General features: G+C 34.7%; 1 long non-coding RNA gene across 1 annotated transcript; it reads right to left on the bottom strand.

Moving 5' to 3' along the window:
• Window positions 1-12,211: 12,211 nt before the first annotated feature.
• LOC148782065 (uncharacterized) lies at window positions 12,212-12,807 on the bottom strand. Its single transcript, XR_016055256.1, has 2 exons — window positions 12,658-12,807; window positions 12,212-12,417 (listed from the first exon to the last, which is right to left on the bottom strand). It is a non-coding gene; the product is annotated as an uncharacterized LOC148782065 (long non-coding RNA).
• Window positions 12,808-14,971: the final 2,164 nt, after the last annotated feature.

Below are 14,971 nucleotides of genomic sequence, written 5' to 3'. Positions count from 1 at the left end.
ACACTCCGAAAGAATAAACCTATGCTACTACTTCACAATTTAAATCCAAAACAAGGCTTATGCAATGGAATTAAACTCATTTGCAATACATTTCACAGAAACACAATTGAAGCACAAATAACCATAGGCAATACTTCAAGGCAAGTAGCTTTCCTTTCAAGAATTCCAATGCAACCATCGAAGAATTTTAGATTACCTGTGCAATTCAAAAGAAAACAATTTCATTTTCGGCTAGCTTTTGCAATGACTATTAATAAATCACAGGGATTGACAAACCATAATATAGATTTATACTTACCCGAAGATGTTTTTACACATGGACGACTTTTTGTTGCATTGCCAAGAGGAACTTCTACTAAAAATAAAAAAATTTTTATTTAGCCAAGGATAATTGAGAACAAAAAAGATTGCAACGCATAAAATACTGTTCAACTATGATACAGTAAAATTGATCCTAATTTTACTTCTTTTTTACAGTGTAATGGAAACGAACAGAAAAAACATGTGATACCTTTTTTGTTAAACTACCAAGTCATAGGGTAATAAGGATAATAATAACATTACTTCAATGTACATTAATTCAAGTCATAGAGAGAGAGAAAGAGCATATTAGAGAGAGATAGATAGGCGCATGCATATTTTAGGGAAAGTTAGAGAGAGAGAGAAAGAGAGAGAGAGAGAGAGCAGTATATATCTCCCCTATAACTTAAAAATTTATACTTACTATTCCGTCACCTAAAATATCTCTCTCAAGATCAATCTTCTAAAATAGGAAATATTCAGGGAGGGAAGGGGGAGAGTATGCATACTCTAGGAGAAGAAAGGAAAGAGAGACAGAGAACACATAAATTTTTGGGCGAAAAGAGAGAGGGAGTAATCTAAAAAATTACCATGTTATATCCTCATCTAAACATATCTTTTATTCCAAAATAGGGAAGAGTGAGAGAATAAAGAGAGAGAGAGAGAAAGATCATATTAGAGAGAGAAAGAAAGATCATATTCGAGAGAGATAGATAAGTGTGTGCATATTTTAGGGAGAGAGAGAGAGCAATTTATTTCTCACCCATATCTTAATATCTGTAATTACTATTTCCTCACCTAAAATACCTCTCTATAAGAGAGAGAATCTATATCCTAAGTAGGTTTAGAAGCCTTATAAATAGGTTAGTAAACTTTCACGTACCCCTCTCAATAGCTCAAAATGGGTACGTTAATTGTTTGTTTTCATGCGGCAAGGTGTGCTTTGTTTCCCTCTATCTCTCTCTCTTTGTTCATGCATGAATACTTACTATTTCCTCACCTAAAATATCTCTCATGATCAATCTTCAAACATAGGAAAGCATGAGAGAGGGAAGAGAGAGAGTACGCATACTTTAGGGGAAGAATGGGAAGAGAAAAAGAGAATGCATAAATTTTCGGGGTAAATGAGAGATAGAGGAATCTCATAAATAATCATATTATATCATTATCAAAACATATCATGTCTTCTAAAATAGGGAAGAGTTAAGATTTCGGGAAGAGTTGTCACGCGGGACCACGAAGCATGAAAGGGAAAGAAGGGATGCGAAGGTGCACCAAGAGGGATACTGTGAGGAACACAGAAAAAGTATAGATAGAAAGATAGGCATGAGGGACTCGCAAGAAAAGGAGAAGCAAGTGAACCCGAGGTTGCATAGGGATAGAGTGGTAATACAGAGGATAAAGGAGTTAGAAAAGAAGAAAAATGTGGACATGCCGGACCGCGAGGAGGGAGAGGTGAAATTTGTGATCGTGAGGGACCACATGGAAGGGGGAAGAGGAGGTTCATGGTCATACAGGACCACAAGGGTAAAAAGAGAGAGAAGAAGGTAAAAATAAGTGAATCACAGACGGTGATGAACCTCTGCTGTCTATGAAAGAGGAGAAAGAAAGAGATAGAGATGAGAGAGAAGAAGAGAGTGAAAGAGATATAGATGAGAGAGATGAAGGGAGAGAAAGAGATAAATATGAGAGAGAAAAGATGAGGAGAGAGAAAATAGCCTTACTGAGAGGTAACGGATCATTTCTTCTCTCTCCTCTCTCTCTATCTCCAAGGTATACCCACAAACTTAAGCAAGAATGAAAGTTCTATTGAATTATAGAAGAAATGAATAGAAGGTCTTTTTACAATGAAGCTTTGCATATTTTAATAGAATTGGGCCGAAACATAGGTAGACGCCCAAAACTACCAAGAATTGAAGATAATTACAATTTAATTGAATTAAAAGAAATGTTAATAATTTGTGAAAAAGGGCTCTTTTTCCCTGCCTAACAATGTGTTGAATTCTAGAACAGGCCCTTCTCCTGCCCGAGAACTTGCATGATCTTCCATGACGTATCCGGGGGTTGCTTTGATGCCCGTTTGATCGAAAGATAATTGTTTCCTTATAGGGCTCGGCATGGCGATTGATTTGATACCAATTTCGAGTCATGAATCATGTTTTTGAGCTATTATTATGAGACTTGAATGTTTGATAAATCTTGAAAACATCGGATCAATAGTGCGCTCCTTCCTTGATGTTTTTCTTTTGTTTCTTCGTTGACTCGCACTGAACATGCCATCACAATCACAATCACATTGCAACAAACACAACTCAATTATGTGTCCGGATGAATGTTTTGTCGTCTTGAGGTTTAGGTCGGAACCTTAAAATCCAGTGAATGGAATTTACAGCAGCTTCGACACCTCCACGTGTGAAATGCAACCATTCATTGTAGATGACGTTCGGATTAGAGATACCCTCGGAACTTATGCTCATAATGCAATTGGTTTCACGTTAATCGGGTATGCAAGCGTCTGATTTAGCTGCCGGAAGGAGGCATGCTGCTGCTGAATTTTCTGCAACTTTTTTTACGAATCAAAAATTTCTCTTTAGGTTTTCTCTAAGCTTAGGCATCATCATAGGGCGTACCAACTATCGAAACACTCATCTCGATGAGACGAACATGCTCACAAAATTTGAGCACGATCTGACTTGGAACGAGTGAGATATGGGCCCTGAAAGTCATTTTAAGTGATTGTGAAAATAGCCACCTTTAATGGTGTTTTGGTGCAAGGTGACCACACAGGAATAGTGTACGGCCTACCCCTTTTTGGTATTTTACCCATAACTTTGTCCTGGAGGGCCTTTGTGTGCCTCTCCGACACCTTGGAGTGCATTTCGTAACCTCCTAGGAATGATGCTCTTCTTCATGAGACTTGACTTGCTTTCTTAGCGAATCTTCTGTCCTTCGAGTCCTATTTGCAACTAAACTCAGACTGTCAGAATCGTTTTTTGAAGCTCGTATTTTTGGGGTCCTAGTATTGTGACATTAGGGATTCTTTCTTTTGAGTGTGGGCTAAAGCTGCTTGTTGGTCCAAGTATCCTATACGGATTTTCACTTGAACTTGGGAAGCGGCGTCGTAGAGACGGTTTTCACCAAATTCCTTTTATTTGGGGCCCTTTTACCCATGACCTTTCCGCTATGTCCACCCTTATTCTTCCATTTTTACTCACGATGCTCTTACGGGTTTTTACCATGCACGGCTTTTATTAAAGGAACTCTTTAGTCAAGGTTTCATGACCATGCCCGTCTGTCATTTTTACTCATGGCATTCCCTTGTTAAGTTATACACCATGCTCATCATTTTTTGTGAAGGCGTGTTTAGGGTCATGCCTTCGGGACCTGTGCGAATCCTTTTAGCATCATGTGGCCAAGACGTGCACTCTAGTTTAAGGTCATACATCTGGACCGTGGTAGAGATAAATGACAGTCTGTGGAGGCCATGAAGTGAGTATTGTAGTGGTTTTGACTCACTTTTGGGTAGATGCCACAAGGCTACCCGTGTATGGTGGATGATGTATGGATGAAAGGTGGAAATGGTGACCTACTAACTAACGACGAGTAAGGGTGGCGGGATGGTTCGCCATTTTGTGGGTGCGGGTGAGACTTACTAGGGAGTGATGGATAGTGTTGATGAAGTGAATGGACTCCATGGGGAAAGAATGGAGATGATATGCGTACAGGAACGGGTCGGTTAGAGAAGACGGGTATGAAGATGCATGTAAAGGGCGTGTGTGCATTGTGGGGGCGAGTTTAAGGTCATGCCTCTTGGACCTGTGCTAAGTAGTTTAATGTCATGCGGCCAGGATGTGCACTATGGTTTAAGGTCATATAGCTTGGACCGTGACCATGCAGTTTTCCATGCAATTTAAGGTCGTGCGACTAGACCTCCGCTACAGTTGACGGTTGGCACTGAGCCTTTTAACGTCATGCTGCTAGGACATACACTATATTTGAGAGTCATATAGTTTGGGCCGTGCTGTTTGAGGATGTGCAATTAAACCTTTGCTTTAGTTTAAAGTCGTATAGTTTGGACCATGGAGTTTAGGGTCATGCACCTAGACCTAGGCTGTGGAGTTTAAGGTCATGCAGCATGGACCATAGCCATGCAGTTTAACGTCATGCAGCATGGACCAAAGATGTGCAGTTTAAGGTCATATAGCAAAGAGCATGGTGTGGGTCACCATGTAGGTGAAGCTCCATGGGGAATAAGTTTGTAGATGACAATCTGACTCCCTGGGGATAAAATGATTAAGGTCAACAAGGGAGTTTAGATGGGAAAGCCGACTTTGTTGGGGATAATGGGACAAGTGTGGCTCCCTTAAAGGTGAAAAAATAAAACCCAATGGAGAATAAGTTTATTTAAAGTAACCCAACCCCTTGAGGATGTTCTATTTGAAGTAAAAAATAACAAACAAAAATAATAAGAAATTAAAAAAATTACAAATTTTTACTCTACTTCAAAATTTTAGTGAGTTTTCTACATAAATATTATTCTTTTATGTTTGCAAACATAAAAATCTATATATTTTTATATTTTTTATTTTAAAATCTTCTTCTCTCATTTTTTGTATGTTTGCAAAGCACGGGTTATATATAAATATAAGATAATGATCTAATGCAACGGTTGTATCATAATATAATACAACAATACTTCAAGAAAACCATGTTTGTCATATTTGTATGCCCCAAAATTTTGTGAACACTCTCTTTTCATCTCAGTAATCAATCCCAAAAAAAAAAGAAAAAAAAAATTAATTTGAACCCTAGATGTCATCAAAGTGAGCCCCTTCCAACAACGATTCTAGACTATTCATTTGGTGAATTTTAAGATGTTAGCCTTTACAAACTGAAATCCTTTTTTCCTTTTTCAACATTGTTAATGTAATGATAATAAAGCAATCAAACAAAATTGGAAAAGAAAAATATCGTTATAAGGCCTAGATCTAAGCATCTTATCAAAATGGACGACCTATGTTAATTAGGCTAAAAATTAATTCCTAGGTTGCGTTTTAAAAATTTTCTATTTTATGATAATTCATTAGAATGAAAAGTGTGTATATTTTAAATTTTGGATCAAACAATGGCCCTGACATGGTTTTTTAAGATTTTTGCATTATATTACCAAACAACCGTTGCTTGAAATCACTGCTCATATATATATATATATATATATATATATATATATATATACATACACAAACTATACTATTATGCTAGAGTTATGGGGTGGACATGTGGCGTGAAAATACGAAGGGACCTTAATTTTATAGAGATTGATGGACACATTTCTAACTTTAGAGTAAAGAGATAAAATAAGCACTTATTTTAGGATAACTAAATTTCAAAGAGAGAGAGAGAGAGAGAAAGAGTGAGAAAGAGAATATGAGCGAAAACAACAAAAAGATCTTAATATTGTTTCTATATCTCCACATTATTTCTAAATCTTAAATAGAAAGAGAGGGAGATAGAATATTCCTAACTCTAAGGGACGAGAGAGAGAGAGAGAGAGAGAGAAAGAGAGAAAGACAGCTAAATCTTCTAAAATATGAAAGAGTGAGAGAGGGAAGAGAGAAATATAGTAGGTATACTTTAGGAGAAGAAAGGGAAGAGAGAGAGAAGATAGCGTATCTTCTAAATTACAGTGAGATCTTAACATTGTGAGAAATTTTGAGAATGTGAGGGATCTCTTTCTTCTCTATTTGCATACCCTTTTGCCATGGATACACGTCCAGATGCAGAGATTTCAGTTCTTGCTACACATAGTACAGGGGTTTTGGTTTCGGATTTTTCGTGCATTTATAACAGGTTACCAAATTTATCATTCTGCAAAGGCAAGAGTTACTTAATAATTTGGAGGATGTCGAGCTTTCTTGTAACATTGCAGACGAGATTATTTATGAATCTAAACCTAATGGCCTTTTCTTTGTTAAATAGGCTTATAACCATCTTTATTATGATCGTGGTTGTCAGACCAATTGTACCTTGGGTTTGATATGGAAATGGCCAATTCCAGTCTAAATCCATCCTTTCCTATGGTAGCTATGCAAGACAAATGCCCCACTATTGATAATCTGCACCAAAAGGGTAGAATTCTTATGAATGTCTATCTTATGTGCAAATGCGATGAGGACACTGGTTTGTATCTCTTCTTGCATTGGTATTTTGCTTCCAATATTTCGCATTGGGCTCTTAATAAAACGGGACTATTCTTTATGCTACAAAAGAATCTTCTTGGAACTATTAACCATCTATGTACTGCAGGTCTACCTAAGAAAGGTGTCATCATTTTGAAAATTTTTAGGTGTGCTATAATATGGAAGATATGATTGGAACGTAACAACAGAACATTTGATGGGATTTGTTTAAGTTCGGAAGAAATTCAAGATCGGATACTGTAAAATCTATGGGATTGGTTCTCTTCAACTTTGGAGGGTCGTGGTGTTTCATGGGTTCATATCTATTTAAACCTAAAGAATTTGGCTTCATCATTTTCTTATTTGGGCCAACCTTATTTGGTTTGGAGTTTGCCCCCAGAGGGTTTTCTAAAACTAAATTTTGATGGCAGTTCCTTAGGCAAGCCAGGGGCTACTGGTGTTAATGGTTTTACTTCAGAACCATGATGGTACTATTCTTTTTTCATATGTTGGGCCTTGCGGTTCTACCATGGCAAATCATGTAGAGTTCTCTTCTCTTCTATAAGGATTACGTATTATTATTGATAGAGGCATCCAAATGGGATATTTTGATTGAAGGGGATTCTCTTACTGTCATTAAATGATGTAAGCAGGTGCGAAGGGTACCTTTGTTGTGGAATGTTTTTTGGCCGAAAATCACTGATCATTGTGCTACCCAGGGGTAAAGGAACATCACTCATACATATCGTGAGGCAAATCATGAGCCATATCATCTTGCAAAGCATGGAGTCTCTTTATCTTCTCTGTCTATTTCTAATGCATTAATTTCCCTGATGTTAATTAGATGCTTGATAAACATATATTAAATAAAGAGCTCAGAACATTGTAATAAAAAAGGAGAGAGACAACATGCACCAGAGATAGAGAATGAGAGATTTTAAGAGATGAGAGAGATTTTCATGGATACTTTTGAAGAGTAGAGAAAGAAATAATCTCTTAAAATATTATTTTAGGAAACCAAAGGTCTAATAGAATTTATTTTCATAAAAATGATTAGTAGTTAAAAATTTCCTATTACATAAGAGGTGATTTGTGATTTACCAAATTTTTTAAGAATAAATTTCTTTTATCATTGCATATTTAGTTAAGGGTGTGGTTTCTATAAGGTTTCAACCTCAAACAATCCAATTAAGGCGCACCTCCAAATTTTATCATAACATGTTATTTTGATGTAAAACACTCTTAGAATTATCTAAAAACCTATTTTCATATCTAATTATAAACGTTTGAACTCCAAAAATGGTTAAAATAGAGTAGAACTATAAACATATGAAAATCTTGAAAATGGACGGTCTAGATAAAATCTATTTTCTTTTCTTTTTCGTATTGATACATCTCGATGGCAAAATGATCAATTACCGAGTTTTTCAACACTAAAACAACCTTTTCCAATGGATTTTTGAGATGCATCTATAGTTCTATATTTCAAAGTAGCAACCTTATATCAACTTTTTACTTTAGTTAATCTGCTACAAGTAATTGCATATTTGCAATGCATGTAATTCAATCAGCAATCTATTATTCAACACAAAGATCATAAAGTATGGACTGGTCAATATTTCTTGAAAACGGAGACTCAATGGTCATGATACATGTCAAATTATGGATATAGATACAAGACATTCACTATATGAGGTAGAATGATGCTTTGACAATTTTTAAAGAATTAGCCCAAAAAAATTGGAAAATTGTTTCATGGGGGCTGGACCGCATTTCCAAAATATGCTGTCCTAAGGTATCAAGCATCCGTATGAAGCATCCATCTTAAAGACGGATGCAAATAGGTGGTCCATCTTAAAAAAATTCAAACTAAAGCTTCAAATGTTTTTATAATAGAATTATTATTTCTAATTTTCAAAATTTATTTATTTTTTCATATTCATGATCTCCATGTTAGAGATTGCTAGTAACACTATGTCTCTTAGCATTGTCGGAGTTCGAATCCCGCTGATGTACCTTTTGTTTCTAAAGACTTTTAATTTTTATATGATAGAAGTTCAAGAAACAAATTGTAGGTTCGAAGATTCAAACCCTAGACTTCTAAGCAAGGCGGCTACTCAATGTCATATGGTGTAACCAATTTCTCATTAACTTTCTGAATGTAAAAACATGCCCACTAATTATACATATTATTTTTTTTCATTTTATTTACAAGAAAAACAAAAAGAGTTTGACTTAGGCGCGTTACTCTAACTCGCCCAAGTAACTCGCATCGGCCAAGGCCCGAGTACCATAGGTGAATCGATTTTCTAAACACTTGTACCAATTATTAACCAGTGTACTGCGACTCGACCGAGTCCACCGAGTTACTCGGCCTCTCCCCAGGGGAGAGAATGATTTTGTTGTTTGCTCACAAGAATAAAAAACAAGACCTCATGCACAGTGACATCCCGTAAGGACGGCAAAGCTAACCACCATCCCATTCAAGGTATGATGTAAAAGAAGGGATCTTATATAATAAATTATTATTCTTTTGTCTTTTTCTGTTATTTTTTTTAACAAGTTAGACTTGGGTGAGTCACTCGAGGCCTCGGCCAATGTCCGAATACCTTAACCAAGTCGATTTTCAATACATACTTATTAACAAAAGGATTAGATGCAAATTCCATCCATTTATTGTGATGGCCTACAGTTTAAGTGTTTTCATTAACCAGCAGAAGTATAATCAAATCAGTAAGGCCAATATGAGTTATTGATCACATTTTTCAAAAGAATCAGGCAGCCATTTTTTTTAACATAAACAGTAGGGCAGCCTTTTGGATAAACTCAAAGGGGAAACCTCTCTCAGGTAAAGCTTTTAACATCAGAAAACATGCTTGAGAGATCCTCCTATAAGGGTTCTTATTTAGCACTACCAAAAAATTAACAAACAATATGTAAACCTAAGGAATACCTTTATTTATTGTAGTGTTCTTAGTGTAAGAGATTCTGATGAAATAACTACATTAAAACTCCCCATGTATCGAAAAAAGGTAAGAGCAATCAAATCTTTACATAAAAAAGTTCACATTTTCCCAAACCTACAATGTTATGGTCAAAAGATCAGGAGAGAGGAGGGAGAGTATTGAAATTTGAAATACACAGACAAATAGATAGATGGATAGGTAGATATAGAAATCCTGTTACACCCACGAACAACACAACATTTAAATGTAGACATGTAGATACAGAGAAAGAAAGACCTCGCCCGTGACGTAAATCATTGCACCTATGATCCAACCAATTGGGATAGAATCAATAGAATCTATTTCAGGAGAGATTCATCCTTCCCGAATGCACACATATATATAAATGCAGATAGAGAGAGTGAGTGCAAATTTAAAGACTAAGACACGTACACATATGCACAGGAGAGAGAGAGTAAAGCAAATGAGAGAGAGAGTTGCAGAAAGGCACCATTATTGTAGCCGACTCGAAATATGAATCATTTGGCAGCAACAATAGAAGCCCATATGTGAAGACAAAAATCATTATACTTCTCATCAAGATCTTATGATCTCTGAGATATTACTTAGCAGAAACAAAAAAGGTGAGGAAAAGAAAATAACAACAAATCCTAACAAACAATCAGCATCCGTGAAGCATCACTATGCAAAAACATTAGAGGGCGAGTGTGCATACCTGAAACTGAAAAGATAAAAATGTTGTAGAATAGAAGGGGGAGATAAAAAGAGAAGAATTAGGGGCTCCCTTCAGTCCAAAGGATGACTACTTCAATGTGCGAAAAGACGTCCGAATGCTTTCTTTGTCCTCGAAGGAGCCCCCATTTATGCAATTTTCGTTTTTACTTGAAGGCCCACCTCTCTCTCTCTCTCATGACCATGATCAAAGCTCCCTCTCTCTCTCGATAAGGAAGAAACCAATAAAACAACAGAATTTACTTTTGTGTGGCTTTTAATCTCTCGCTCTCTTGTGTGTTCAGTGCATAAACGTGATGGCCTTATTGGTATTCCCTGCGATCCTTTTTGGTTCATTGCAAAGAGTTGTTTCCCCAAAAAGCACACCCCTTTGAATCAAAATTAAAAATTAACCCTCAAATCCAAATTGCTATAAATGGGTATAGATTTGCCACCCTGTAACATTAATCTCATTAAAAACCTTCTACTTTTGATATTGGAAAACACCATCTCCACGTCTTATGGAACTCTACAAAAAAAATCAAAAAAATACGGTTCATTTCTCGAAATTGAAATTTATAAATTACGGTGCTATTTTTATGCTTTTGCAAACTCTCTCTCCACATCTCTCCTCATGATGTTCTTCATAGTATACATAAGAATTGCCCTCTTTGTCGCTGCTCTCTCTTTGTTGCTTTCTCTCTCTTCTTCTCTTTAGGATGGGTTGCAGTATTAATTTAAAATTGGTATTAAACACTACTCGTTCTTATGCCTTGCATAAATGTTACAAATATTTCATTCTTAAAGCAAGATGATTGCTCATTACGTGGTTACATTAACCTTGGCATTATTGTGCACTTTTTAAACACATTTCGGTGCTCCTATCATGTGCTAGTGTATATATGTCTATATAATTATAATTGTATTGTATGCATTTGTATTTCTACTAAATAACATGAGAAATTATGTCACGAATTATCATTGTATATTATTGAGATTAAATCACGTTGACTATATAATTGGACTATTGCAGGGCTGGTGGCATAGAAACATAAAGGAAATTAAGAGTGTTTTACATAATGCAAAACAGGTATCTCCTCTTTTTGGATTTACCTTTTCAATATGATAATTTGAATAAACTGATTGTAACTTATGTGGGGATTAAAATTTGTATCTTAAGAAATTTCACGCTTTTCACTGTATGAACCACCTGACTCTTTACATATTTGCTACCCTTTGTTTTAAATTCATAGGCAAAAGCTTCTCTTGATGTGTTGTACAGCTAAAAAATTGTTCTAAACTATTGCTTGTTGTGTATGTTTACAGGTCATTTGCATCGAAAGACAATGAAAGTTCTAGCTCTCAACGCCTTGAGTCTTCGGCGAGTTCAATACAAATTCTATAATTCTTACTTACTGCATATGTTGTATAAGAATCTGCATATTTGGAGTTATTTAGCTTTCCGAATGATATATATGCATTTATGTGTATTTCTTTTGATAATGTCCTATACCACTAATGATATATTTACATTTCTGCAGCATCTGTAACTATCCATGCAGTTTTAAACTTTTTGAAACTGTTTTTTGTGTTTTTTCACTGATTTCATATTATATTGATTACCATAACACCTATTATCATAACAGCTCTATATATATATATATATATATATATATATATATATATATATATATATATATATATATATATATATATATATATATATATATATAACTTAATATCTTTGCTACTTTATTTAGGTGGACTTAAGAAATGCCTTGAAAATCTAAAAAAGAATGTACTAAAAGTACATGAATGATCTAAAGAAGATCACACTGACATAAGGATGAAAATAAGAAACAAGAATCTCTATTATGGAATACAATGACTCCTCCTAAAACTATCCTAATAGGTATCAGAGCGGTGGGTGTCACTTAACTTTCTAGAAAACCTTTTAAATATAAGTAATACTTATTTCTATTGTCATGCATTAAAAATAGAATATGAACCCGCTGGTTTTTGTTGCATGAAAGGGCATGTTACTTTGTCATATACTGAACCTCCAATAGAAATTTGGGAACTTTTTTCATGAAACATATCGTATTACAGCAATTTCCAAAATACTATACGACGATATAACTGTGGTTTCCAATTTACAATATTTTGGGCCCCGAAAATGATGGAAAGATGTTACCGAGGAAATAGTATTTATACATTCATGATTAGAGGCCAGGTATGTCACTATACTCCACCATTTGTACCTGTAGATCATCAACCTAGATTCTTACAAATTTATTACTATGATACTGAAAATGAAACTAATAATAGTTGGCATCACCTCAAATAATTAAGTTCATTTTATAGAAACTAATCGTGAAATAGATCCTAAATATAATCCTTTTGTGACTAAATTTTGAGGTCTTGTTGAACATGGGAGTCTTGATGAGTATAACAATGTTTTACAGAAAACAGTAATTTAGACCAACGAGTATACAACAAACCTTTTGCATTAGAAGTCGTGGCGATCTGGATTGATGGAAATGACACAACGAATATAAGCAATGGAGAGTATAGAATAGATCATGATCAGATCAACTAATAATAATACCAAATTATTTTTGTTGTTATGATCCTCTACAATATCCTCTGTTATTCCCTTTTGGTGAACTTGGAAGGGAAGATAATGTACTAGGAAATGAACATCATATATATGGGCAACGAAAACATGTTTCGTGCAGAGAATATTATTGTTTCAAAATGCATATCTCATCAGAGAAATTTGTTGCTACATAAATGCCGAGATATGCTCAAGTGTCACATAAATGCAATTGTCACATAAATGTCGAGATATGCTCAAGTGTTAAAGTCATCAAATATATACATATATATATATATATATTTATAAAATGTTGAGATTAGCCCACTTGCTCAATAAACATGTGTGTTTATAGGAGCCTATCAGTCCAGATTGAATCTGGGTCGATTAGACGGTCATGACCTGATTTCGTATTAGAATTTTAAATTTTTTCTACAAATCCAAATAATTTGAACTTTTAGGAGTGTATCCTTAAAAAATAGTAGAATCTAATAAAAATATCAAAAAAATAAAAAAAATTACCAAAATATCACTTAAACATTTCAGGTGTATTTTCGACAATTTAATTTTTACGAATTAAAATAGTTAGGTGCGCCATGATGAGAAGATTTGACACGTAAAATTTCATGTTATTTGGATACGTAAAATTCAAACATGAAATGAGGTTGTGACCGTCAGATTGGCCCAGATTCAATCTAGGCTGTTGGGCACTTATGTTCATATGAGCTAGTTGGCTAATGCCACGGGCTGACTGCTGCAGTGTCAGCTAATAGTGCAGATTCAATCTGGGCTAATTAGATAGTTACAATCTCATTTCGTATTTGAATTTTTTATTTTTATTATTAAATCCGATCACATGAAATTTTAAAATTAAAATTAAATTAAAATTTATTACTCTTCAATATTTGGAAATCATTTTCATATATAGCTTTAGGCATTTATTACTGTTACATTATTTTCCTATTATTACAAGCAATTTCGTTTAGGGGAGAGACACCATACCAATATTAATATTTTCGTTGGAAATTTATATGGAATGAAAAAAACAAAATCTTGTCAAAAAAGTGCTCTAAGAAAATATGATAGGAACAATTTATCTGGCTAACCCAATTGATGGTGAAAAATATTGCCTACTGTTACTATTTTTTTTTTATAGGAATTTAGAAGCTATATTAGAAATAAATTAGAAGGAAGGAAATTATAGATTCAGAGACAGTTGTCTCTATTAAAAAAGTACCCCCCTTGGCAAGAAAATCCTCCAAAACATTGGCTTCACGATAAACATGCAGGGTCTAGACAAATCGAAAAGTTGTAGTAACACAGATCTCAGCTCCCAAGGTGACTTTTGCTCCCCTTTGCACCATTTGATGACATTCAAGGAATCACTTACAATAACACAAAGGAACCTAAATTCTTTTCCATAAAAAATTTTTAACCGTGAAGGAGAGCCATGAATTCTGCATAATTTGTTGTTTTCTCACCATGAGGACTTGCAAAAGTAAAAACTACATTTCCATCCCAATTCGTCACCACTCATCCAAAACCAACTAAGCGAAGGTTCCCTAACGAATTGCCTATGGTTATTGAACCGTATTATAGGACCCACCTCATACAAAAGCCTTCTCACCATTGATAATTATATATATCAAACTTTTTAACAATGTACTGAAAAAGACATCTTCTCGAAGGGATAATGACCTCCTAAAATGCATTGAAGAATGCATTAAATGCAAAATGGCATCATCTTTACGAAATTTATTAGAAATTATCTTAACATATTGTGAACCAACTAATAATAAAGAACTTTGGAATTTTGCCTATAATGCAATGATTGATGACCTCAAATCAATGGATATTGAAGATGGCATTATTGAAGAGACCTTGTTTCTTTACATAACTAACCTCTTGATGCATTTAGATAAAACATTATTTGATATCCAACTTCCGAGATGTGGGTTTTACTTTAGCACTAATAAAAATTAATGTCTCAGAAAAAGAAAGAAATTTACATTTACATTTAAGTACCGAACAAAGATACGCATATAACATAATTATTGTGGCAATTGAAAATAATAAGTCTACAATCCGACGGATCTCGGTGAATAACAAAACCGTCTCTATATCGATTGATATTCACAACTATTCGTAGAAAAGGAAAAATTGCTTTAGCTACAGGATCATCAGCTATCGCAACTACTAATCTTCTCGGTGGAACAACA

The sequence above is a fragment of the Amborella trichopoda genome, chromosome 5 (assembly GCF_054954075.1).
Source record: "Amborella trichopoda isolate Santa Cruz 75 chromosome 5, AtrichopodaSantaCruz75HAP2 v2.0, whole genome shotgun sequence".
NCBI classification, from domain to species: Eukaryota; Viridiplantae; Streptophyta; class Magnoliopsida; order Amborellales; family Amborellaceae; genus Amborella; species Amborella trichopoda.
Note: the sequence above shows the minus strand (reverse complement) of the source record. Positions and strands in the feature narration are given on the sequence as shown.